The sequence below is a fragment of the Mus musculus genome, chromosome 1 (assembly GCF_000001635.26).
Source record: "Mus musculus strain C57BL/6J chromosome 1, GRCm38.p6 C57BL/6J".
Taxonomy (NCBI): domain Eukaryota; kingdom Metazoa; phylum Chordata; class Mammalia; order Rodentia; family Muridae; genus Mus; species Mus musculus.
Genome location: NC_000067.6, coordinates 102,457,168 through 102,482,103, shown reverse-complemented (window position 1 = coordinate 102,482,103; position 24,936 = coordinate 102,457,168). Strand labels below are relative to the sequence as shown.

At 38.7% G+C, this 24,936-nt stretch overlaps 2 pseudogenes; one reads left to right on the top strand and one right to left on the bottom strand.

Moving 5' to 3' along the window:
* The window catches only part of Gm53054 (predicted gene, 53054), a 47,183-nt pseudogene that overhangs the window by 14,440 nt on the left and 7,807 nt on the right, over nucleotides 1-24,936 (bottom strand).
* On the top strand, nucleotides 23,182-23,450 carry Gm20281 (annotated as a pseudogene).

The window sequence follows — 24,936 nt, the reverse complement described above, 5'->3', positions numbered from 1 at the left end:
ACTAACTGGTATGCAAGTATATCAGAAAGCATGATGTTTCAGGGAGAGATAGTGTGTCAAGAAACACGGTTAAGTGTCGTTGAAAAATACCTAAGGCTGACACCTCTAGCCTAGACACAAGTGAAAGTGACTATAAACACACTACTCACATAGATCTATGCACCTACAAGGCATGATGGGAAGACCGTATGAGAGAGACAGAGACAGAGAAAGACACAGAGAGAGACAGAGAGAGATAGAGAGAGAGGGGTATGAGACAAATGGAATATGAGAGAATGAATCTTGTAGGCTGTAATTGGTGGTGAAAACTAACTTAGGACAAAAATTTGTGGAAAGATTTTCACCAAGAATATCATATCGATTGTAGTATTTTCTGTGGTATCTATAATACCAATAACAAGTTCTAGAAAATGTGACCCTGGAAATAAAGAGTTCCTATCTATAATACAGCATTTTTTTTAATTTTGAATTTATCCTGTCTGATCTAATATCTATAAAATACTTAAAGAAATCTGTCAGTAAGAATTGGTTTGATAAGAAAATACCTGCCTCAAATATATGAAAATAAAAATGACCAAAAAGAACAACCGATCAAGCAAACAAGCAAGCAAACAAAGAAACAAACAAAAAAGAAGAGAACACAATTCATCTACCAAGGAGAAATATTGCCTATCAATGATCTGATACTGTTACCCTATGTACAAGGTGGGTAATAGTTTGAAATAATGCTACTGTAATCATTATAATTGGGATATTTTTCTGGAACAGAATATAGACACCAAATTAAAAAACAAACAAAGAGTCATTTGGATTATCTATACATGTTGTAGTAGTAAGATCACATCTTATTGCCTCCCATTGTAGGTTTGTCTATCATATTTATAGACAGGGATTGCTTCCCATGATTTCCAACCACCTTTCACATCTAAGCACTCAACAGAGGAATTTAAAACAAAACAAAACAAAACAAAACAAAACAAAACAAAACAAAATAAAACAAAACAACAACCAAAGAGACATAATTCTGAGTGAAAAGGAAACTGTGGTATCCTGGGCCTCTCAGAGACCAAACCACGCAGGAGAATGCATGGGCTACAGAAGCAACAGGGACCCTTCGGGCCTTCATACTCAGCCAAGAAGAAAAGATGAGACCCAGACCTCTCTGCACGTTTCCCACCAGAGGAGAGTCATCCTCCACGGAGGGCTCTGACCACTGGGACTCAAGAGAGAGTTGGACTCACAGGAGTGCTGACAGGCTAAAAGAATCACAGGAGGAAAAAGCTCCAGCCAGAGACAGCTAGAACATATAGAACCAGAGAATACCAGGTGGCAAAACACAAATGTAAGAATCTTACTAACAGAAAACAAGAATGCTCGGCATCATAATAACCCAGTACTCCCATCACAGTGAATCCTGGGTATCCCAACACACCTGAAAAGCACGATTCAGATTTAAAATCATATCTCATGATGCTGGTTCAGGATTATAAGAAGGGCATTGATATCCCAATTAAAGAAATACAGGAGAACACTGCTAAACATGTAGAAGCCCTCAAGGAGGAAACACAAAAATCCCTTAAAGAATTACAGGAAAACATTGATGAACAGGTGATGGAATAGAAAAAAAAATCCAAGATCTAAAAATGGAAGTAGAAATAATAAAGAAAACCCAAGGGGAGAAAACTCTGGAGATAGAACTCCTAGGAAAGAAATTGTGACCCATCAGCAACAGAAAACAAGAGATGGAAGAGAGACTCTCAGGTGCAGAAGATTCCATAGAAAATATGCACACAAAAATCAAAGAAAATGTAAAATGCAAAAAGATCCTAACTCAAAACATCCAGGAAATCCAGCACACAATGCAAAGACCAAATCTAAGCATAATAAGAGATGAGAATGAATATTTTCAATGTAAAGGGCAGTAAATATCTTCAACAAAATTATAGAAGAAAACTTCCATAAAATAAAGAAAGAGATGCCCATGAACATAGAAGAAGCCTACAGAACTCCAAATAGACTGGACCAAAAAAAAAAAAAAAAAAAATCCTGCAGGCACATAATAATCAGAACAAGAAACACACTATATAAAGGTAGACTATTAAAAGTAGTAAGGGACAAAGGTCAAGTAACATATAAAGGCAGACCTATTAGAATTACACCAGACTTCTCACCAGAGACTATGAAAGCCAGAATATCCTGGACAGATGTTATACAGATGCTAAGAGAACACAAATCCCAGGCCAAGCTACTATACCCACCAAAACTCTCAATTACCATAGATGGAGAAAAAAAAGTATTATATGACAATACCAAATTTACACAATATCTTTCCAAAAATCCAGCCATTCAAAGGATAATAAATGGAAAATTTCAACAAAGGAGGGAAACTATGCCCTATAAAAAAAGCAAGAAAATAATCATTCAACCAACCTAAAAGAAGATAGCCACAAGAAAAAAATCTTAACTCTATCACCAAGAATAACAGGAAGCAACAATTACTTTTCCTTAATATCTCTTAATATCAATGGACTCAATTCCCCAACAAAAAGACATAGACTAACAGACTGGCTAAATAAACAGGACGAACATTTTCCTGCATACAGAAGAGCCACCTCAGAGACAAAGACAGACATTACCTCAGAGTGAAAGGCTGGAAAACAATTTTCCAAGCAATCTGTGCAAAGAAACAAGCTGGAGTAGCCCTTATAATATCAAATAAAATTGACTACCAACCCAAAGTTATCAAAAAAGAGAAGGAGTGGCGTTTAATACTCATCTAAGGTAAAATCTTCCAAGATGAACTCTCAATTCTGAATATCTATGCTCCAAATGCAAGGGCATCTATAATAAAGCTCAAAGCACTCATTCACAATAATAGTGGGAGACTTTAACACCCCTCTCTCCTCAATGGACAGATCCTGGGAACAGAAACTAAACAGAGACACATGGAAACTAGCAAAAGTTATGAAAAAAAATGGATTTAACAGATATCTATAGAACATTGTATCCCAAAACAAAAGGATACACTTTCTTCTCAGCACCTCATGATACCTTCTCCAAACCTGACCATATAATTGGTCACAAAGCCTCAACAGATAAAAAAAAATATTAATATCATCCCATGTATCCCATCAGATCACCAGTGACTAAGGCTGATCATCAATAACAGCATAAATAATAGAAGGCCAAAAATCATGTGGAAGCTAAAGAACACTCTACTCAATGATAATTTGGTCAAGGAAGAAATAAAAAAAGAAATTAAAGATGGTTTAAACTTTAATGAAAATAAAGCCACAACATACCCAAACATATGGGACACAATGAAAACAGTCCTAAGAGGAAATCTCATAGTCTGAGTGCCGCCAAAAATAAACTAGAGAGAGCTTGATAGCAGCTTAATAGCGCACCAAAAGCTCTAGAACAAAAGGAAGCAAATTCAACTACGAGGAGTAGACAGAAGGAAATAACTAAATGCAGGGCTGAAATTAACCAAGTGGAAACAAAAAGAACTTTATAAAGAATCAACCAAAACAGGAGCTAATTTTTTGAGAAAATCAATAAGATAAATATCCCCTAGTCAGACTAACTAGAGGGCACATAGATATTATCATAATTAACGAAATCAGAAAATAAAAGGAAGACATAACAACAGAACCCAAGGAAACTCTCTCTCTCTCTCTCTCTCTCTCTCTCTCTCTCTATATATATATATATATATATATATATATATATATTATCAGATGCTACTACAAAAGGCTGTATTCAACAAAACTGGAAAACTTGGATAAAATGAACAATTTTCTAAACAGATACCAGGTACCAAAGTTAAATCAGGGGCAGATTAATGGTCTAAACAGTCCCATATCCCCTAGAAATAGAAGCAGTCATTAATAATCTCCCAACCAAAAAAAAAAAAAAAAAAAAAAAAAGGCCAGGACCAGAACCAGATGGGTTTAGTGCAGAGTTGTATGAGATCTTCAAAGGAGTCCTAATTCCAATTTTCCTCAAACTAATCCACAAAATAGAAACAGAAGTTACTATTCATTCTATGAAGATACAATTACTCTGATACGTAAAGACCCAACAAAGGAAGAGATCTTCAGACCATTTTCCATTATGAATATTGATGCAATAATACTCAATAAACTCCTTGCAAACCAAATCCAAGAACATTTCAAAACGATCATCCATCATGATCAAGTATGCTTCATCCCAGGGATGTTTCAATATACAGAAATCCATCAAAATAATCCACTGTATAAACAAACTCAAAGACAAAATCCACATGATTGTCTCGTTAGATGCTGACAAATCATTTAAAAAATCCAACACCCATTCATGATAAAAGTCTTGCAAAGAACAGGAATTCAAGGCCTATACCTAAACAAAATAAAAGCAATATACAGCAAACCAGTAGCCAACACCAAACTAAATGGAGAGAAACTTGAAGCAATCCCAATAAAATAAGGGACTAGACAAGGCTGCCATGCTTATTCAATATAGTACTTTAGGTCCTAGCCAGAGAAATTAGAAAAGAAAAGGAGATCAACTGGATTGAAGTTAGAAAGTAAGAAATCAAAGTATCACTCTTTGCAAATGATATGAGAGTATATATAAATGACCCTAAAAATTACACCAGAGTATGCTGAAACCGGATAAACAGCTTCAGTGCAGTAGCCAGATATAAAATTAACTCAAACAAATCAGTGATCTTTCTCTATACAAAGAATAAAAAGGCTGAGAAAGAAATTAGGGAAACAACACCCTCCACAATACTTACAAATAATATAAAATACCTTGGTGTGACTCTAACTAAGGAAATGAAAGATCTGTATGACAAGAACTTCAAGTCTCGAAGAAAGAAATTGAAAAAAGATCTTAGAAGTTGGAAGGATCTCCCAGGCTCATGGATTGGCAGGAATAATATAGTAAATACGATCACCATGCCGAAAGCAATCAGCAGATTCAATGCAATCCCCATCAAAGTTCCAACTCAATTCATTGTAGAGTTTGAAAAAGCAATTTGCAAATTCATCTGGTATAACAAAAAATCGAGGATAGTGAAAACTTTTCTCAACAATAAAAGAAATTCTGATGTAATCACAATCCTTAACTCAAGCTGAACTACAAGGCAATTGTGATGAAAACTGCATGATATTAGTACAGTCACAGGCAGGTTGGTTGGTCAATGGAATTAAATTGAAGGCCCAGAAATGAAACCACACACCTATGTTCACTTGATCTTTGACAAAGGAGCTAAAACCATACAGTGGAGACAAAAAGGCATCTATTTTAACATATGGTGCTCGTTCAACTGCTGGTTAACATGTAGAAGAATGGGGTTGACCATTCCGATATCCTTGTACAAACCTCAAATCTAAGTGGATCAAGAAACTCCACATAAAACCAGATACATGAAAAATTATAGAGGAGAAAGTGGAGAAAAGCCTCGAAGACATGGGCACAGAGGAAAAATTCCTGAACAGAACAGCAATGGCTTCTGCTGTAAGATTGAGAATCGACAAATGGGACCTTATAAAACTGCAAACCTTCTGTAAGGCATAAGACACTGTCAGTAGGACAAAATGGCAAACAACAGATTGGGAAACTATCCTCATCACTCCTATATCCGTTAGAGGGCTAATATCCAATATACACAAAAAATTCAAGAAGTTAGACTCCAGAGAACCAAACAACTATGTTAAAATGGGGTACAGAGCTAAGTAAAACATCCTCAACTGAGGAATACGGAATGGCTGAGAAGAACCTAAAGAAATGTTCAGGTGTTTCTCAGCCCTTTGGAATCCACAGTTGAGAATTCTTTGTTTAACTCTGTACCCCATTTTTAATGGGGCTATTTGAATTTCTGGAGTCCAGCTTCTTGAACTCTTTGTATATATTGGATATTAGTCTCCTATCAGTTTAGGATTGGTAAAAATACTTTCTCAATCTATTTGTGTTCTTTTTGTCTTATTGACAGTATCTTTTGCCTTACAGAAGCTTTGCAATTTATTGTGGTCCCATTTGTTGATTCTTGCCCTGTGCCCATATCTTCGAGCCTCCCCCCACCTTTCTCCACTATAAATTTCAGTGTCTCTTGTTTTATGTGGAGTTCTTTGATCCACAATATGAACTAACCAACACCGCCAGAGCTCGTGTTTCTAGCTGCATATGTAGCAGAAGATGGACTATTGGGCCATCATTGGGAAGAAAGGCCCCTTGGTCTTGGAAACTTTATATGCCCCAGTACAGGGGAATGCCAGGGCCAAGAAATTTTGAGTGGTAGGGGAGCAGAGCAGGGATAGGATACAGGGGAATTTTGGAATAACATTTGAAATGTAAATGAAGAAAATAATCTAATAAAAAATTGAAGAAAAAAAAAAAAGAAGAGAAATGTTCAAAATGCTTAGTCATCAGGGAAATGTAAATCAAAACAACCCTGAGATTCCACCTCACGCCAGGTAAAATGGCTAAGATCAAAAATTCAGGTGACAGCAGATGCTGGTGAAGAGGTGGAGAAAAAACACTCTTTCATTGCTGGTGGGATTGCAAGCTAGTACAACCACTCCGGAAATCAGTCTGGCAGTTTCTCAGAAAATCGGATACATTGTACTTCCAGATGATACATTAATACCTCTCCTGGGCATGTACCCAGAAGAAGTTCCATCTGATATTAAGGACACATGCTCCACTATGTTCATAGCAGCCTTATTTATAATAGCCAGAACCTGGAAAGAACCCAGATGTCCCGCAACAGAGGAATTGATACAGAAAATGTGGTGCATTTATACAATGAAATACTACTCAGCTATTAAAAACAAAGAATTTATGAAATTCCTAGGAAAATGGATGAATCTGGAGGATATCATCCTGAGTGAGGTAACCCAATCACAAAAGAACATACATGAGAAGCACTCACTGATAAGACACTATTAGCCCCGAAACTCGGAATAGCGAAGACACATTTCACAGATCACATGAAGCTCAAGAAGAAGGAAGACCAAAGTGTGGATACTTTGGTCCTTCTTAGAAGGGCAACAAAATACCCATGGAAGGAGTTACAGAGATAAATTGTGGAGCTGGCAATGAAGGAAAGATCATCCAGAGACCTCCCAACCTGGGGATCCATCCCATATACTGTCAACCAACCTAGACACTATTGTGGATGCCAACAAGTGCTTGCTGACAAAAACCTGATATAGCTGTCTCCTTAGAGGTTCTACCAAAGTCTGACAAATACAGAGGCAGGTGCTCGCAGTCAACCACTGAACTGTGCACAGGGTCCCCTATGGAGGAATTATAAAAAGAACCCAAGGATCTAAATGTTTTTGTATCCCCATAGAAGGAAGAACAATATGAACCAACCAGTACCCACAGAACTTTCAGGGACAAAAGCACCAACTGAAGAGTATATATGTAGGGACACAGGGCTCCAGCTGCATATGTAGCAGAGGATGGCCTTGTTGGTCATCAATGGGAGAAGAGGTCCTTGGTCCAGGGAAGGCTCTATGCTCCCATGTAGGTGAATGCCAGGGCAAGGAAGCAGGAATGGGTAGGTTGGTGAACAGGGGGAGAGGGAAGTGGGAACCGGTTTTTGGTGGGGATACCAGAAAAGGGGATAACATTTCACATCTAAATAAAGAAAATATCTAGTATCTTTAAAAAAAATTCCTCAATTTCATAGTATAGTGCATCTTACTGCTTCACAAATAGCTGTCATCAAACTTTGAAATTTAACTGTATGAAAAGTTAAGCAAATAATTAGATCTTTAAAAACAAACAGAATAATAAATGGTGATTATAGCTCTGAGCATAAAGCATTTTTCCCTGAACAGAATATTATTATTAGAATCCATGTAAAAAGCTTAAAAGTGGTGGGACATACTTAAATTCTTAATGTTGGGCAGTAGAGTCAAGTAGAACCCTGAGCCTTATTGGCCAGATGAAGAATCCAAATCAGTTAGTTCCAGGCTAATGATCGAATCTGTCTCCAAACACAAGGATGGTGTCATTAGACTGATCTCTATCCTCCAAATGTACAATCACACACATGCATAAATACAAACCCATATATATCGTCCCAATAATGAACCAGTAAATCAAAGAATTATGGCATGAATTTTTTTGAGGTTACCTTTCTTATGAACTCTATGTTTTATCTTTGGTACATTTCACTTTTGCTCATAGAAGCATTCAAGAGAACACACACACACACACACACACACACACACACACACACAAGCATTCAAAGTATCTCCCTGTTCTTTAAAGGCATTAATCACAGGAACAAACTAGAGAGAGACTTGACAAGGAAGATGATCTAGATAATAAATTCTGTTTTGAAACATCCCAGCTGTAAGGAGTGCAATTTATGCTACTAAACATTCATTTTTTAGTGCTTCAGGCTTAAATGTCATAAATTGCTTTTATTGGTTGTAAAAATATTTCAGCAATCTGAAACCCCTACAAAGACTCTACATAAGTACTTTGCTTTGAGTGTGGAGATGTTGGTTACATAGACTTATATCCTAACAAGCAAGGAGGAAATTTTATCCGCTGCCTTAGCCTTTGGCACAAGTATTACTATATGTGATTGTGATGATTGATATCAGTAGTATTCAGCAAAGCTTCCAAAATAGCAAGGAATGCAAGACAGGAAAATTGATCCATGTGTCATTGAAATTTACAGGAGAGACTAGAGGGAGATGAGCTCCTTTGCTTTGGCAGCCAGAAATAGAAGACATCTCACAGTAGTTTCATCCAGGTACACATGGTCCCACAAGCAATTTACATTTTGAAATTAAGGAGTTTTCATGTTTTATTAACCAGTTTGTAGATGGTGTACCTCAGAAGCTAGCTACAAAAGTACTCGAATAGAGCTCTGAACTCTGAGGTAGATATGGTACTTAGATGTACTAATAAGAACCCTGAAGACTGTTTTTATTTTATATGATTGTGTATGTGCATTTGTGTGTGCATGTGTTTATGTGGGTGTATGTGCTTTTAAGAACAGGTATCTTCACAGGCCAGAAAGGGTGTCAGATCACCTGGAACTGGGCTTAAAGACAGTTGTGAATGGACTGACATGGGTGCTACACATCAATTCAGGACCTCTAGACAAGAAGGTAGCGTCTTAAACTGAGTTATTTCTACAGCCTTGGAAAGAGACATCTATTGAGGACCACTATTAATACAGCGCTATCTGGTGATTCTTAATCAAGCCTCTGAGGCTAGATTTCTTGGATCTGAGATACTCTTCCCTGTACTCATTAGCTCAGAGCTTTGGGAAGATACTAGATTTTCAATCACCACTCTCCCCAAATACAAAGATATATAACAGTGATAATCCTGCAATCTTGCAATGAGAATTAAATGACACAATACCCTTAAATTTTGTAGCAAGCTTCCTAGGATTGTGAAGTGGAAATTTCTAGTTTCTGCAGAGACTCAGTTGTGTCATGTCATATTTTTCAGAAGAGTGTCTTACAAAAGGATGTTTTGCTGAGAAAAGACATTGGTGTTTTTTTTTTTTTTTCCTGAAAACTGCCTGAGAAAGGGACATGGGATGCTCTGCTACAGCAGAGAGAATAGATCATGTTGGAAAGTATAACAGAACAGACAGGATATTATGCTTTGGCACTGGTCCATCTTGTGACTCTTCTAGTCTTCCTTAAGACACTGTGACATTGGTTTGCCTTGCCTTCTTCAATGGTCATTGTCTGTTGAGACTTGGTAGAAAGAAATATACTAAAGACCTTGTGAAATTCTGGCAGTTTCTTGCCAGTTCCACACATTCAAGCCAATTGAAATACCTTCCCACTTCCTTCTTGATCAATCTGCCATTGTTAATTCATGAATGGTGTGTATGAGGATAGAGCTACTGCTGCTGAATGATGTGGCCTGAACTGCTGATATACTGACAAGGAAGATTGGAATCATCCCAAAGGACTATGTTTAAACATGTCCACATCCAGTTTTACTCTATTAACATTTCCTTTCCTGTATCTCTGTTGGCTAGTGGGCCAGAAAGGAGGATATAGTGTTTCTGAACCCTTAATAAAGTAGGTTTTGGAAATCGTAAACCAACAGGATTCATTTAGAACTCTCAGTGATTAGCATTGCTTTTTCTGTCATCCTATTTATCTTCACAATTATAAGTTCCCCTAGGATGGAATTACCTTCTTTTTACATACCATGAAACTTCCTGAGGTTTTCACACATAATAAACAGTCTATTTGGTAGTCTGACCCTTGTAATAAGGCAATATAGCCCCTTGCAATAAGTCAATTCTTTTTGGAAAGGAATACTGTTATTTTTAATCTACATAAGTAGAAAGAAAAAGGGCAGAGTCAGAGCCTTGGCATAGAATAAGGCCTGCTAATACTTCAACACAGCAAGTGTTTACTAGAAAGGCTTTGAATAAGGAAAGAAATTGCTAACAGGGGAGCTGGGAATATGACTTCATGTGTAAAGTACTTGCAAGGCAATAATGAAGACATGAGATCTATCCCAGCACCCATGCCTAAAGCTGGAATATCAGAACTGAGATAAGTGGATCCCTGATGCTGCTATCCTTTCAGTCTTGACAATCGGTAAGCCTTAGGTTCAATGGGAGGCCCTGTCTCAAAAAAAGGAGCAACTGATAAAGACAAGGAACATCAATCTCTAACCTAAATACATACATATACACATACAGAGACACATACACACACATTCACACACATACACACACACATACACACTTGAACCCTTATCTACATATAAACACATATACCCATATAACAAATACTTGATAAACAGCACATTTAAATTAGCCAATAAATCTGTGAAAGTAAATAAGTTCAGGCATATTTTTTTGCTACCATATAATGCTTTTTTGCATACTCGGTAAGTGAGATATCTAGCTCGGCCTTCAGGCTCAAAGCGTGTACCCAGATAGTGTGGTTTTAGATAGCACTTTTCCATTTCCATTTGAGTAACCACAACCTCCACCAAAGCCTGATGGTTCCTGTCATTTCAGGGAACTTTGGCTTCCAAACTTCACTTTGATTTCCTCCCCCAACTCAGACTCTAAGCCATAGCAATAGATCTAATGGCCTGTTTCTCTTTGCTAATTTACTTACTAATCCTGCAAATGGTCTGGCCTTTTGTAGTAAAAACAACAACAACAACAACAGCCACAACATAAACCACAACAACAACAAAAGAAAGAAAATAAAAAGAAAACAAAGAGAAAAGATAAGAAAAGTGAATTGCCTGCAATGACTGCTCTCAAGATAGTCTTCCCACATAAATAAAATGATGACTGCATCAGCAGAACTAGACAACTAGTGAGTCTGTGAATATCATCTGCCTAAAAACCTTTCAGGGCTGACTAAAAATTCTTTATTGACATGTATGCTATAAAAATGGTAGAACAATTCCTTACACATATATTACAAGCGAAGCTTCATTGGAAGGCTGAATTAAACCAATTTAACAGAAAAATTGGGGCAAGAAAGAAAACCTTAATGTCATTGGTGGGAAAGAGTTTGAAGGTTTTAATGATAAAAAGCAGACAAGGCTGTGGAGTAAAATGTGTGTTCTGTAAGTGTGAAATTAAGAGGTCAGACCTCCAGTTCCTATGTGAAAAAGGTGGGCAGCTGTGAAGGTGCACATGTAATGCCAGAGTGAAAGACAAAAAGACAGGGAACCCAAAGCATGCTGGTTATATAGGCTAGCCCAGTTGGCAAGCTTTGGATTCAAGTTGAAGATTTTGCCTCAATATATACAATGAAAAACAATGGAGGAAGACACCTGATGCCAACCTCTGACTTGAACTTGCATGTATACACACAGCTGAGGGGAAAAAAATCCATGTCATGTGTAAGACCCTGAATTTCATCCCAGCACTGGAAACATAAGAAAAATCAATACATTAATCAAGTAGCCTGAAGCATAAATATGTGCAGTATGAATAAAAGGGACATACTAGCCCACAACTGTTGACAGTGACACTTTAGGCAGACTCTACTTATTGCCACACCTTAATAGTTAAGACCAAGTAGGACCTCACCCAAACTATTCTTCTGAGCTTCTGAAAATAATTGTTTTCATCCCAGCAAAATAGTCCTACTATATAAAAAAAAAAATGGTTAAAAACAATCACATGGCTTCCAGTGTCATTACCCTTTGCAACAACAAATTCACAAAGAACTATCTTAGATGGTTGTATTGTATGAAATTTCCTGCTGCTATTCATATGAAAGTAAATTCAGGAAGTTTTTTTGAGTGACTGAACAGTTTTACAATAAGTATGTGAATAATATTTACTGTCTTTTACCAAAATCCTTACTTGATGCCTGGTAAGAAAGGACAATTCATTAGAAACCCTGATGGTAATTGCTGGATTCTACAATTGAGGAGGGAAGGTAGGGTAAGATGTGGAACTATAAGCCAAAAGGAACTTAACTCCAGGCTTGTGTATACAAGAAGGGCTATGATATGGACTGCCTACAGACCAGTAAGGCTGTAGGATATCTTTCAGTAAACAAAATTAACTATTGGAGATAGCCTCAAATGGTCTACTTACTCAAAAACTCAACTCTTTAGTAATTGTTAGGTTTTAAATCCAGGACAAATGTCATGTCATAGGTCCCTCTTTAACATATCAAATTGAACCTACCCACAACTCTTCCTGCAATCTCTCAGCCCCTAGTGTCACAGGGTCCTCCTGACTGGCATAGCAGCCCCCAATAATGAACACTTCAGTCCAGGATTCTGGACTCCTCTTTCCTATATGATCTAAGGATTTATTTTGCTTACCTGGTTTCCTTGTACCTCCTGGTTGCTGCTCCTGATTCTACTTTCTCCCTCTCCTTTCCTTTCCTCTTTCTCCCCACATAGCATAGCTCAGTCTGGCCATGACAACTGTGGACTCTAGTAAAGGTTCCTGCCTCTGGCTATGTTCTCTTACAGGTCTATAGCAAAACTTTGTGAAGTTACCAAGGGGAAGTCATGTTTCCTTCACTTTTGTCTTTTCTTTCTTTCACTGTTTTCTCATCTCTTCTCTTCTCTTCTCTTCTCTTCTCTTCTCTTCTCTTCTCTTCTCTTCTCTTCTCTTCTCTTCTCCTCTCCTCTCCTCTCCTCTCCCCTCCCCTCCCCTCCCCTTCCCTTCCCTTCTCTTCTCTTTTCTTATTTTTTTCCCAGTCATAAGAACACCCTGCACTGTAAATTGTAGCTATGAAAACTGTATAACTTTATTGGGCCCATTCTCATCGTGTAGATTGTTTATCTTCCTTTCTTACTTATTTCTATTAAGTCCATATTTTCATTACTAACACTTAATGATTTGACCAACTCATTGTTCAGACACACACAAAGAACCTCTTTAATGAGTCACATGACACTCTCAAGACACCCTGGCAGTAACAAAATCACAGCTGAACAGGTAGTTTAGTGATTGGAAGTTTGTCTAGAATTTGTAAGATACCTGAGTTCTTTATACACACACACACACACACACACACACACACACACACACACACACTTACCTTCAAGGAACAATGGATCCAAATAAGATTGACCTTGGCCCAGGAATGAAATTTAGGGGGCCACCAATTCTATATTCTAAGGTTGTAACAGTGTGTGTGTGTGTGTGCGCGCGTGTGCGCGCACATGAACAAAAATATATTCAACAATACAATGAAATAAATTAACTTACTTTGTAAATACACTGTTAGAAATTTTAGGTAAGCTGGATACAGCAAGAGAGAAAAATCTCTAGGCTACAAACACCATCTGATTACATTTTTAGTCCTGTAGTTGACAGAAGCTAGGGATAACTTAATCTGTTAGTAACACAGATGTTAGGCTAGACATACTACTGGTTAAAGAAAGGTTTCAAAGAGGATGGTAGTCAGAGGTAAATTGTACTTAGGTTTCAGTACTATATTCCATCCTGTACACAAACAAGGATGTTCCAAAAGATCAGCAGCCTTGCAGAATAGTCAGTGGAATGTACTTTTCTTCCAAGCATATTTCATTAATTCTTCAATACCCAGAACTGCAAACATCAAAGTGCCAATAGAGACATGTACAGACAACAACAAACAAACAAACAAACAAACAAACAAACACTGGGAGCAATGCACAATTGGCTACTCAGGATGAAGGTAATTAGCCTAAGGTGACATTTGTACATCCTCCCCAACACATTCTTGTTCAATATGCCCTTATCCAGAAACAAGCTGACTTGCTAGCAAAGGAAACTTTCTTAAATATTGTTTTTCCTTCAAAGTGCTGTCATGAAAATACTGTTGACATTTTGTCTAAATTCACATTTCCCTTAGTAATTCAATTTACTCCATGGCTCATTGGGGCTGGGAAGCTGGCTAGATGAATCTAGGGTTTTATTAAAACAATTTAGCAAACTTGTGGCAGGTACTCACCTGTTGAGTGTTGTGATTTCAGTTGCAGCAAACGGGAGCTTGAGAAGGAGTTCAACACAAAACCTTAGAGAAGCAGACTACAAGAAAGACGTTGAAAAGTTCCAATGTGCCCCTAGGATCTCCAAGCTGCTCTCACAGGAAGGAATAAGAACATCTCAGAAGATAATTTGAAAGACAAAACACCATTTACTTCTCTCTGCCTGCCCTGAAGGACATGCACAGTTGGAGAAAAGGTTAAAGGTGCTCAAGCAAATCACCAAGGGTTTATTATTAGAGAAATATTAAATTAAAGAATATTAAATTTAAATTTTTCATACAGAGTGAAATAAAATTACTGGATCCATGCCCACTTATTATGTTTATTTTGAAAGGCAGGGCTATTCCAGTGTTCATGTGCTGAATTTTTAGGAGTCAGTTCTCCCTTTACCTCGTATGGGTCCCTGGGATCCAAATCAGAATTTCAGGATTTTTAGCTTGTGTCTATGTACTGAGCAATCTTACTGACACAAGTGTCGATGTCTAAGAGATTGCAACAAAATCCTATAAACTTCCTCTGTTAAGAAAGAAATATAGAGGGTGACACTGAGTTATATTTGGCTCATCAATGGCTGAAGAGATTACAGAGGCCTTGACTTATAAAACTCAGTAACTATTATAAGGGAAACAGCCATGAGAGGTCCATTTATCTAACTGAGATCTGAAACAGATGCCTGCCTGAGACCACATACAACCCCCATCAACAACTGCCAACCCAGTAAATATGTGAATGATAGAACCATCAGATGTTCTTATATGACACGTGCCCCCAAGATTCCAGAGATGAGGAATAGATGTTGTGATGATTTGTATATCCTTGGACCAGGGAGTGGCACCATCTGAAGTTGTGGCCTTGTTGAAATAGGTGTGACCAGGTTGGAATGGGTGTGTCACTGTGGGTGTAGGTATAAGATCCTCACCCTAGTTGCCTGGAAGTCAGTCTTCCACTAGCAGCCTTTGGATGAAGACATAGAACTCTCAGCTCCTCCTGTGCCATGCCTGCCTGGATACTGACATGCTCCCACCTTGATGATAATGGACTGAACCTCTAAACCTGTAAGCCAGCCCCAATTAAATGTTGTTTTTTATAAGACTTGCCTTGGTCATGGTGTCTGTTCACAGCAGTAAAACCCTAACTAATACAGAAGTTGGTACTGGAAGTGGGGTATTGCTGTGATAGGCCTGACCATGCTTTCATTTGAAAGAATGTGGATTTTGGGACTTTGTATTTGGAAAACAATGGAATGCTTTAAATGGTGCTTAATGGGTCATCCTAGTAGGAATATGGAAGACTTAGCTGCTGGGAGTAATTTGAACTGTGTTGACCTGGAATAAGAAATTTCAAAGGAGAAGAATTTCAGAATGTGGCATAAAGATTATTTTTGTGGTATTTTGGTGAAGAATATGGCTACGTTTTGCCCTTGTTTGAAAAGTTTTCCTGAGGCTAAGGTGAGGAGACTTGGATTATTTGCACTGACAAAAGAAGTTTCAAAAAAAGTCCAGCAGAGACTTTGTTCTCTGGTTAAGTCTTATGAAGAGAAGTTTGAACAAGCATAGCAAGCTTAGAAAGGAAAAATATAAAATATATGGTTCAAGTACTAAAGGAGTACCAGGAAGTGAAATGGAGCAAAATCTTGTGTTCTAGGCGATAACAGATTTAGGGAGTGGGACTTTGGGGCAAGATTCTACCCAGCTTAATTAGATCCAGGCATGGTGGTACACACATTTAACCCCATGAGACAGGCATGCTGATCTCTGCATTCTAGGTCAATCTACAGAGCAAGAACCAGGATAGCCAAGCTTAGGCAGTGAAGGATTTAGAAAACATAAAGCTAGTGATAATGTAATAGTACAAGGGGATCATGTTCTAGTTCCTGTAAGCAGCAGAACTCGGCAGCTTCAGGCATGTGGCTCTGGCTCTAGAGTTAAGAATGGAAGGAACTACTGAGGAAATTGATGCTGGTTAGCTGGAGCTAAGGAGTTAGCAGTGATTAAGAACAGACCAGCATCGTTGAGGTGAAATCTTCTGGAAATTGTTTTCTGGGAGCTCAAAAAAGCTGTGTTTTAGAAATACCTAAGGTTGTACCTCATGCTGCGGCAGGACTTGCTAATGTGTAAGAGTCACTCAGGTGGTACTGCTTGTGAAGGAATGAAGGGATCATGGAGAGAAGCTGAGGCTTAGCACTGTGAGAGTCCAGGGAAGGCCATTGGCTAAGGTGAAGCCTCAGCTGTAGTTGATGACCCAGGACTGAAGGGGTCATGCAAAGGATTTGAGGCTTGACACCCTGAAGAGGGCATATGAGAGGCTATTGGTGAAGCCTAGTTGGAGTGGAACACCCCAGTGTATTGGAGATGTCAGTACCATGGGATGATCATCAAGAACAGTAGCCATAGTTGAGTAGATCAACCTGAGCTTAGAGTGCTACAGAGGGCAGAGCTGGAAAAGTGATGCCAGCCCTTAGGAGGAGTCCAAAAGATCAAGTGGAATCCTGGACACTGAAACAAGAAGCTGTAACATTGAAATTGCCTTGGAGACTTAAAGATGATAAAGATGCCAGAGCCATCGGATACCTGCTGAGGAAAGCTGCTAACAGGGGGTGGAACCAGCCCAGGAGAAAGCAATTTGTTGAGGTCAACAAAGATGAAAAAGGAGTGGAGATCTGGAGACCGCTTTGACATCAGCCATGGAGATAAAGAGTTTGGAGTTTCATTTTATGAAGCCACTATTACTCTGATACCTAAACCACAGAAAGATCCAACAAAGATAGAGAACTTCAGACCAATTTCTCTTATGAATATCGATGCAAAAATCCTTAATAAAATTCTCGCTAACCGAATCCAAGAACACATTAAAGAAATTATCCATCCTGACCAAGTAGGTTTTATTCCAGGGATGCAGGGATGGTTTAATATACGAAAATCCATCAATGTAATCCATTATATAAACAAACTCAAAGACAAAAACCACATGATCATCTCGTTAGATGCAGAAAAAGCATTTGACAAGATCCAACACCCATTCATGATAAAAGTTTTGGAAAGATCAGGAATTCAAGGCCCATACCTAAACATAATAAAAGCAATCTACAGCAAACCAGTAGCCAACATCAAAGTAAATGGAGAGAAGCTGGAAGCAATCCCACTAAAATCAGGGACTAGACAAGGTTGCCCACTTTCTCCCTACCTTTTCAACATAGTACTTGAAGTATTAGCCAGAGCAATTCGACAACAAAAGGAGATCAAGGGGATACAAATTGGAAAAGAGGAAGTCAAAATATCACTTTTTGCAGATGATATGATAGTATATATAAGTGACCCTAAAAATTCCACCAGAGAACTCCTAAACCTGATAAACAGCTTTGGTGAAGTAGCTGGATATAAAATTAACTCAAACAAGTCAATGGCCTTTCTCTACACAAAGAATAAACAGGCTGAGAAAGAAATTAGGGAAACAACACCCTTCTCAATAGTCACAAATAATATAAAATATCTTGGCGTGACTCTAACTAAGGAAGTAAAAGATCTGTATGATAAAAACTTCAAGTCTCTGAAGAAAGAAATTAAAGAAGATCTCAGAAGATGGAAAGATCTCCCATGCTCATGGATTTGCAGGATCAACATTGTAAAAATGGCTATCTTGCCAAAAGCAATCTACAGATTCAATGCAATCCCCATCAAAATTCCAACTCAATTCTTCAACGAATTAGAAGGAGCAATTTGCAAATTCATCTGGAATAACAAAAAACCTAGGATAGCAAAAACTCTTCTCAAGGATAAAAGAACCTCTGGTGGAATCACCATGCCTGACCTAAAGCTTTACTACAGGGCAATTGTGATAAAAACTGCATGGTACTGGTATAGAGACAGACAAGTAGACCAATGGAATAGAATTGAAGACCCAGAAATGAACCCACACACCTATGGTCACTTGATCTTCGACAAGGGAGCTAAAACCATCCAGTGGAAGAAAGACAGCATTTTCAACAATTGGTGCTGGCACAACTGGTTGTTATCGTGTAGAAGAATGCGAATCGATCCATACTTATCTCCTTGTACTAAGGTCAAATCTAAGTGGATCAAGGAACTTCACATAAAACCAGAGACACTGAAACTTATAGAGGAGAAAGTGGGGAAAAGCCTTGAAGATATGGGTACAGGGGAAAAATTCCTGAACAGAACAGCAATGGCTTGCTCTGTAAGATCGAGAATTGACAAATGGGACCTAATGAAACTCCAAAGTTTCTGCAAGGCAAAAGACACCGTCAATAAGACAAAAAGACCACCAACAGATTGGGAAAGGATCTTTACCTATCCTAAATCAGATAGGGGACTAATATCCAACATATATAAAGAACTCAAGAAGGTGGACTTCAGAAAATCAAATAACCCCATTAAAAAATGGGGCTCAGAACTGAACAAAGAATTCTCACCTGAGGAATACCGAATGGCAGAGAAGCACCTGAAAAAATGCTCAACATCCTTAATCATCAGGGAAATGCAAATCAAAACAACCCTGAGATTCCATCTCACACCAGTCAGAATGGCTAAGATCAAAAATTCAGGTGACAGCAGATGCTGGCGTGGATGTGGAGAAAGAGGAACACTCCTCCATTGTTGGTGGGATTGCAGGCTTGTACAACCACTATGGAAATCAGTCTGGCGGTTCCTCAGAAAACTGGATATAGTACTACCGGAGGATCCAGCAATACCTCTCCTGGGCATATATCCAGAAGATGCCCCAACTGGTAAGAAGGACACATGCTCCACTATGTTCATAGCAGCCTTATTTATAATAGCCAGAAGCTGGAAGGAACCCAGATGCCCCTCAACAGAGGAATGGATACAGAAAATGTGGTACATCTACACAATGGAGTACTACTCAGCTATTAAAAAGAATGAATTTATGAAATTCCTAGCCAAATGGATGGACCTGGAGGGCATCATCCTGAGTGAGGTAACACATTCACAAAGGAACTCACACAATATGTACTCACTGATAAGTGGATATTAGCCTAAAACCTAAGATACCCAAGATATAAGATACAATTTCCTAAACACATGAAACTCAAGAAAAATGAAGACTGAAGTGTGAACACTATGCCCCTCCTTAGAAGTGGGAACAAAACACCCTTGGAAGGAGTTACAGAGACAAAGTTTGGAGCTGAGATAAAAGGATGGACCATGTAGACACTAGCATATCCGGGGATCCATCCCATAATCAGCTTCCAAATGCTGACACCATTGCATACACTAGCAAGATTATGCTGAAAGGACCCTGATATAGCTGTCTCTTGTCAGAGTATGCCTGGGCCTAGCAAACATAGAAGTGGATGCTCACAGTCAGCTATTGGATGGATCACAGTGCCCCCAATGGAGGAGCTAGAGAAAGTAACCAAGGAACTAAAGAGATCTGCAACCCTGTAGGTGCAACAACAGTATGAACTAACCAGTACCCCAGAGCTCTTGACTCTAGCTACATATGTATCAAAAGATGGCCTAGTAAGCCATCACTGGAAAGAGAGGCCCATTGGACACGCAAACTTTATATGCCCCAGTACAGGGGAACGCCAGGGCCATAAAAGGGGAGTGGGTGGGTAGGGGAGAGGGGGTGGGTGGCTATGGGGGACTTTTGGTATAGCATTGCAAATGTAAATGAGCGAAATACCTAATAAAAAATGGAAAAAAAAAAAAAAGAGTTTGGAGTTTGCCCTGATGGTTTCCTGCCTTGCTTTGGGGATTACAGTTAATTAAGTTGAATGAATCTCAGAAGAGATCTTGAACTTTGGACTTTTAACATTGTTGCAACTACTATAGACTATGAGGACTTTGAAAGTTGGACTAAATGCATTTTGCATTATGCTATGTTTAAGTATGGCCCCCGTAGACTCATGTTTTTGAACAAGTCTATGGGGACCAGGGAGTGGAATGTGATGGTTTGTATATCCTTGGACCAGGGAGTTGCACCATCTGAAGTTGTGGCCTTGTTGGAATAGGTGTGACCTGGTTGGAATGGGTGTGTCACTGTGGGTGTGGGTATAAGATCCTCACCCTAGTTGCCTGGAAGTCAGTCTTTCACTAGCAGCCTTTGGATGAAGATATAGAACTTTCAGCTCCTCCTGTGCCATGCCTGCCTGGATACTGCCATGCTCCCACCTTGATGATAATGGACTGAACCTCTGAACCTGTAAGCCAGCCCCAATTAAATGTTGTCTTTTATAAGACTTGCCTTGGTCATGGTGTCTGTTCACAGCAGTAAAACCCTAACTAATACAGATGTTGTAGCATAATTCATGACATATGCTTAGACTATTGTTGATAATAGGAGTAGGTCAGTGTTTGCTGACTAACCATAAAACGTTTTTGATGGCTAAGAATGTTGTACATATTTTCAAACACTCAGTGGTAATTAATACTTCTGTTTTTATTTTACTGTTTTATGATTTAGGAGTAGTATGGACTTCAGAATCATTTCTACCCTCACATATTATATGTGTGTATGTATACATGTGCAGGGTTTCCTTTTCGCTGGCAACAGAAAATGGTATCGAGAGGACCGAAGAAACTTCACCTCAGTTTAATTGGGTGAAAAAATCATGTGTCCTGCCAAAAGGCACAAGTGTCCGATGGTCTAATTCCCCTTCCTCACATTCCCCTATTTTATAAATTATGAACACAGAGCAGTAGACATTGTGTCTCTGCCTTCGGTAAGCTCAAATCCTATTTTATTTAGTCAGGCACAAGATATGACTTAAAGGGTCCGTGTGCTTATAAAATCATAGGAGCATTGTTTAGTCTGATTGACAACCTTTCACAGCAGCTATTGGATAGAGAAAGAATTATTTAAATTGATAAAGGGTTGTAATAATTTTTGTACACTTAGAAAAACATTCAGACTCCCTAGTCCTCAAATAGTTTTCAAAACATTCCACAACTCATTTTCCTACCTCCTCCATAGTCTCCCCTTTCTTTTTTCTTTCTAGGCACAATTGTCTTTGTACCATTCTCAGTCTCAATCCTTCTGCCCCAGGTAGATACAGGACTAAATTATTTCTTTCATGTAATTTTCTGCCTCATAGATCTCATCAGGTGAGCTGTAGTAACCGCTAATGTATACTAGCTTTAGGGATTATGAGTGTCTTATCTTGGTGTTTTGTTTTGTTTGTTTGTTTTTTTTACATCATGACTAAAATTCATGAATATAAAACTATTGTTTTTATCCTCACTCCATTGAATGCAGGTTTAATATCTGCTCACTCTCCAGTGTCTTACTACTTTGGGATTTTCTATCTCACTTTTAATATGTACTAGCTTTGAGGAATAAGAGTGTCTTATCTTGGTGGTTTTTCTTTTTTTTTTTTTTCCATTTTTTATTAGGTATTTAGCTCATTTACATTTCCAATGCTATACCAAAAGTCCCCCATATCCACCCACCCCCACTCCCCTGCCCACCCACTCCCCCTTTATGGCCCTGGTGTTCCCCTGTACTGGGGCATATAAAGTTTGCAAGTCCAATGGGCCTCTCTTTCCAGTGATGGCCGACTAGGCCATCTTTTGATATATATGCAGCTAGAGTCAAGAGCTCCGGGGTACTGGTTAGTTCATAATGTTGTTCCACCTATAGGGTTGCAGATCCCTTTAGCTCCTTGGCTACTTTCTCTAGCTCCTCCATTGGGAGCCCTATGATCCATCCATTAGCTGACTGTGAGCATCCACTTCTGTGTTTGCTAGGCCCCGGCATAGTCTCACAAGAGACAGCTACATCTGGGTCCTTTCAATAAAATCTTGCTAGTGTATGCAATGGTGTCAGCGTTTGGATGCTGATTATGGGGTGGATCCCTGGATATGGCAGTCTCTACATGGTCCATCCTTTCATCTCAGCTCCAAACTTTGTCTCTGTTGGTGGTTTTTCTTTTTTTCTTTTTTTATCCTGACTACAATTCATGAATATAAAAATATTGTTTATATTTTATTTTTTTTTTACTGTTTCCTTCTATGGGTCTAGAAAATTGCCTGGCACTTAATAAATTATCAGTAAATAATTAGTACAAAAAGGGAAATAAAAATTCTGTTAATTGGTTTTGTTCAGTGCCAATAATGTAGACAAGGATATTTTCCTTTGAGAAATCTTTAATGGTCCCTCTCTATAAAGCATGTAGACTTTTCTGAATCACCATTCCTCATTAAAATGATGATTTGTTTTCCAAACATAAGAAGATAAATACCATAAGCCAATGTGGAGGCTTATATATACAAGTGAGCTTGTAGATATATTTGTGTATATCAAGAATGAAGCAGACATTGGGATTGTTGGATATTCCTGATCCTTATACACAATGATAGTAGTTTTATGCAATCAGTGTGTACACAGTCTTCTAACTTGAATTACTAGTTACAATGTTGTGAATAACAAACTAGTCTTTGTGTGGGTTCAAATGCGTGAATGTGCATGCATATCTGTATGTATATATATGTGTGTGTGTGCGTGTGTGCGCGCGCACACATGCGTGTGCGTGTGCGTGTGTGTAGCTACTCAGTTCCATATTCACGAAAGTATAATAAAGGATGAAAGAAAAGGGCCAATTGAGGACATGATAATTCTCTCATAGATATCACATTTTGTTCCTTTAATTCCTATTGGAATAACCCCAAGAAAAGCAGTACACTGAAATTTGATACTTCTCTAAGCCATTAAGAATGAGTGAATGGGGTAGGCAACATGGCTGCTTCCTGCTTGCCACCTGCGGCCCTGATGCTGAAGCAGTTCATGAGAAGGCAGCAACTTCTCCTCCTCTACAGAAAGATTTTGCAAGCAATTAGGCAAGTTCCAAGTGATTCTGACTGAAAATACCTTCAGGATTGGGCCAGGGAAGAATTTAAAAGAAACAAAAGTGCCACAGAAGAGAATACAATCCGAATGATAATTATCCAAGGCAATATGCAGCTAAAGGAACTAGAAAGGATGCTTGCCTTAGCCAACTCGTAACTGGAAGATTTTCAGACCTCCATGTGTTTTGCACAGGCTCTGAGCCACTGTCACAGAGCACCCAAAAAGGTGATAGCCACTCTAATCAAGAGTATAAGTGAAGTGTGTTAATATTTCCACTACAGTCATTGTCTGTAATAATTAAATGTGAACTAATGTCAAGATGAGAGCTTGGAATCCTACATTGCTCTGTGGGAAGGTGAAATGGCAGCCCCTTTGAAAAACAGATTACTAGTAAGCAATTCTTAGAAAGGCAATGAGGACAGGGCTGGTAAGATCACTCCACGTGAAGGCTCTTGCTGCCAAGGAGAGGAAGTTTGATCCCTGGGACACGCACATGGTGGAAAGAGAAAACCACTCCAGAAAGTTGCCCTCCGATCTCCACACAGGCACTGTGGCACACAAACCAAAAATGAGTGAATGTATGGTATGTTGTGATGTCTAGATCACAAGCTGTTACAAAATCAGATATAGGACTGCCACCCTGGAAAAGTGATTCTCTTGCTGTGGGTCGTGACCCCTTTGGGATCACACAACTCTTTCACAGGGGTCTAGTACCAGATATTTACATTATGATTCATAAAAGCAAAATTACAGTTATGAAGTAACAAAATTTTTACAGTTGTAGGTCACCATAATATTAGAGCTGTATTAAAGGGTCACAGCATTAGGAACGTTAAAAACTTGCTGGAAACAGCGCTAGACCTTGCTTGAATAACCTGCTTTGTCCTTCAGAGTTCTGAAATGACTTTCTTCAGGTGTGACATGGTTTGATAACCATAAGACTGAGATCTCACAGAGCTTTAGTGGAAATAGCTAAGAACACCAAGAAGAGGAAGCACTGTGTGGGCAGTTCAGCTCCTGCACCTAACATCCTCATGAAATGATGAATCAGGTTGGAGAGATGGCTCAGTGGTTAAGAGCACTGTCTGCTCTCCCAAAAGTCCTGAGTTCAATTCCGGCAACCACATGGTGGCTCACAACCATCTGTAATGGGATCTGGTGCCCTCTTCTGGTGTGTCTGAAGACAGTTACAGTGTACCCATAAATACAATAAATATTAAAAACAAAAACAAACAAACAAACAAACAAAAAAAGAGTGAATGGGATTGAATGCATCTCCAGTTCCTGGAAGGTAAACAGAGGTTCTGAGTGTATGAGGTACTATATTAGAGAGGTAAAGCAATCCTTACAGCCAGCTTGTTTTCAGAATGGATTTGCTCCACAAAGCTTTCTATACAGAGAATACCAAAGTAAGCACCAGGTCAGCCTGTCTTATGACTATTAGATTTGAAAGCAATAGAGTCTGAGTCTCTGATGGCTCTCTGATTTCTGTACTGCTGGCAGGTCTCTGAGAAAATGAATTTGTGTGTAAAAAGAGCCACAATTCTGGGGATTTCATTTTTTGATTGATCATTTGGCTCCAGTGTATGTGTCCATGTTTAGACTGAGGAGAGAAATAACCTTGCTGGGTCCATGGTCAAAAGA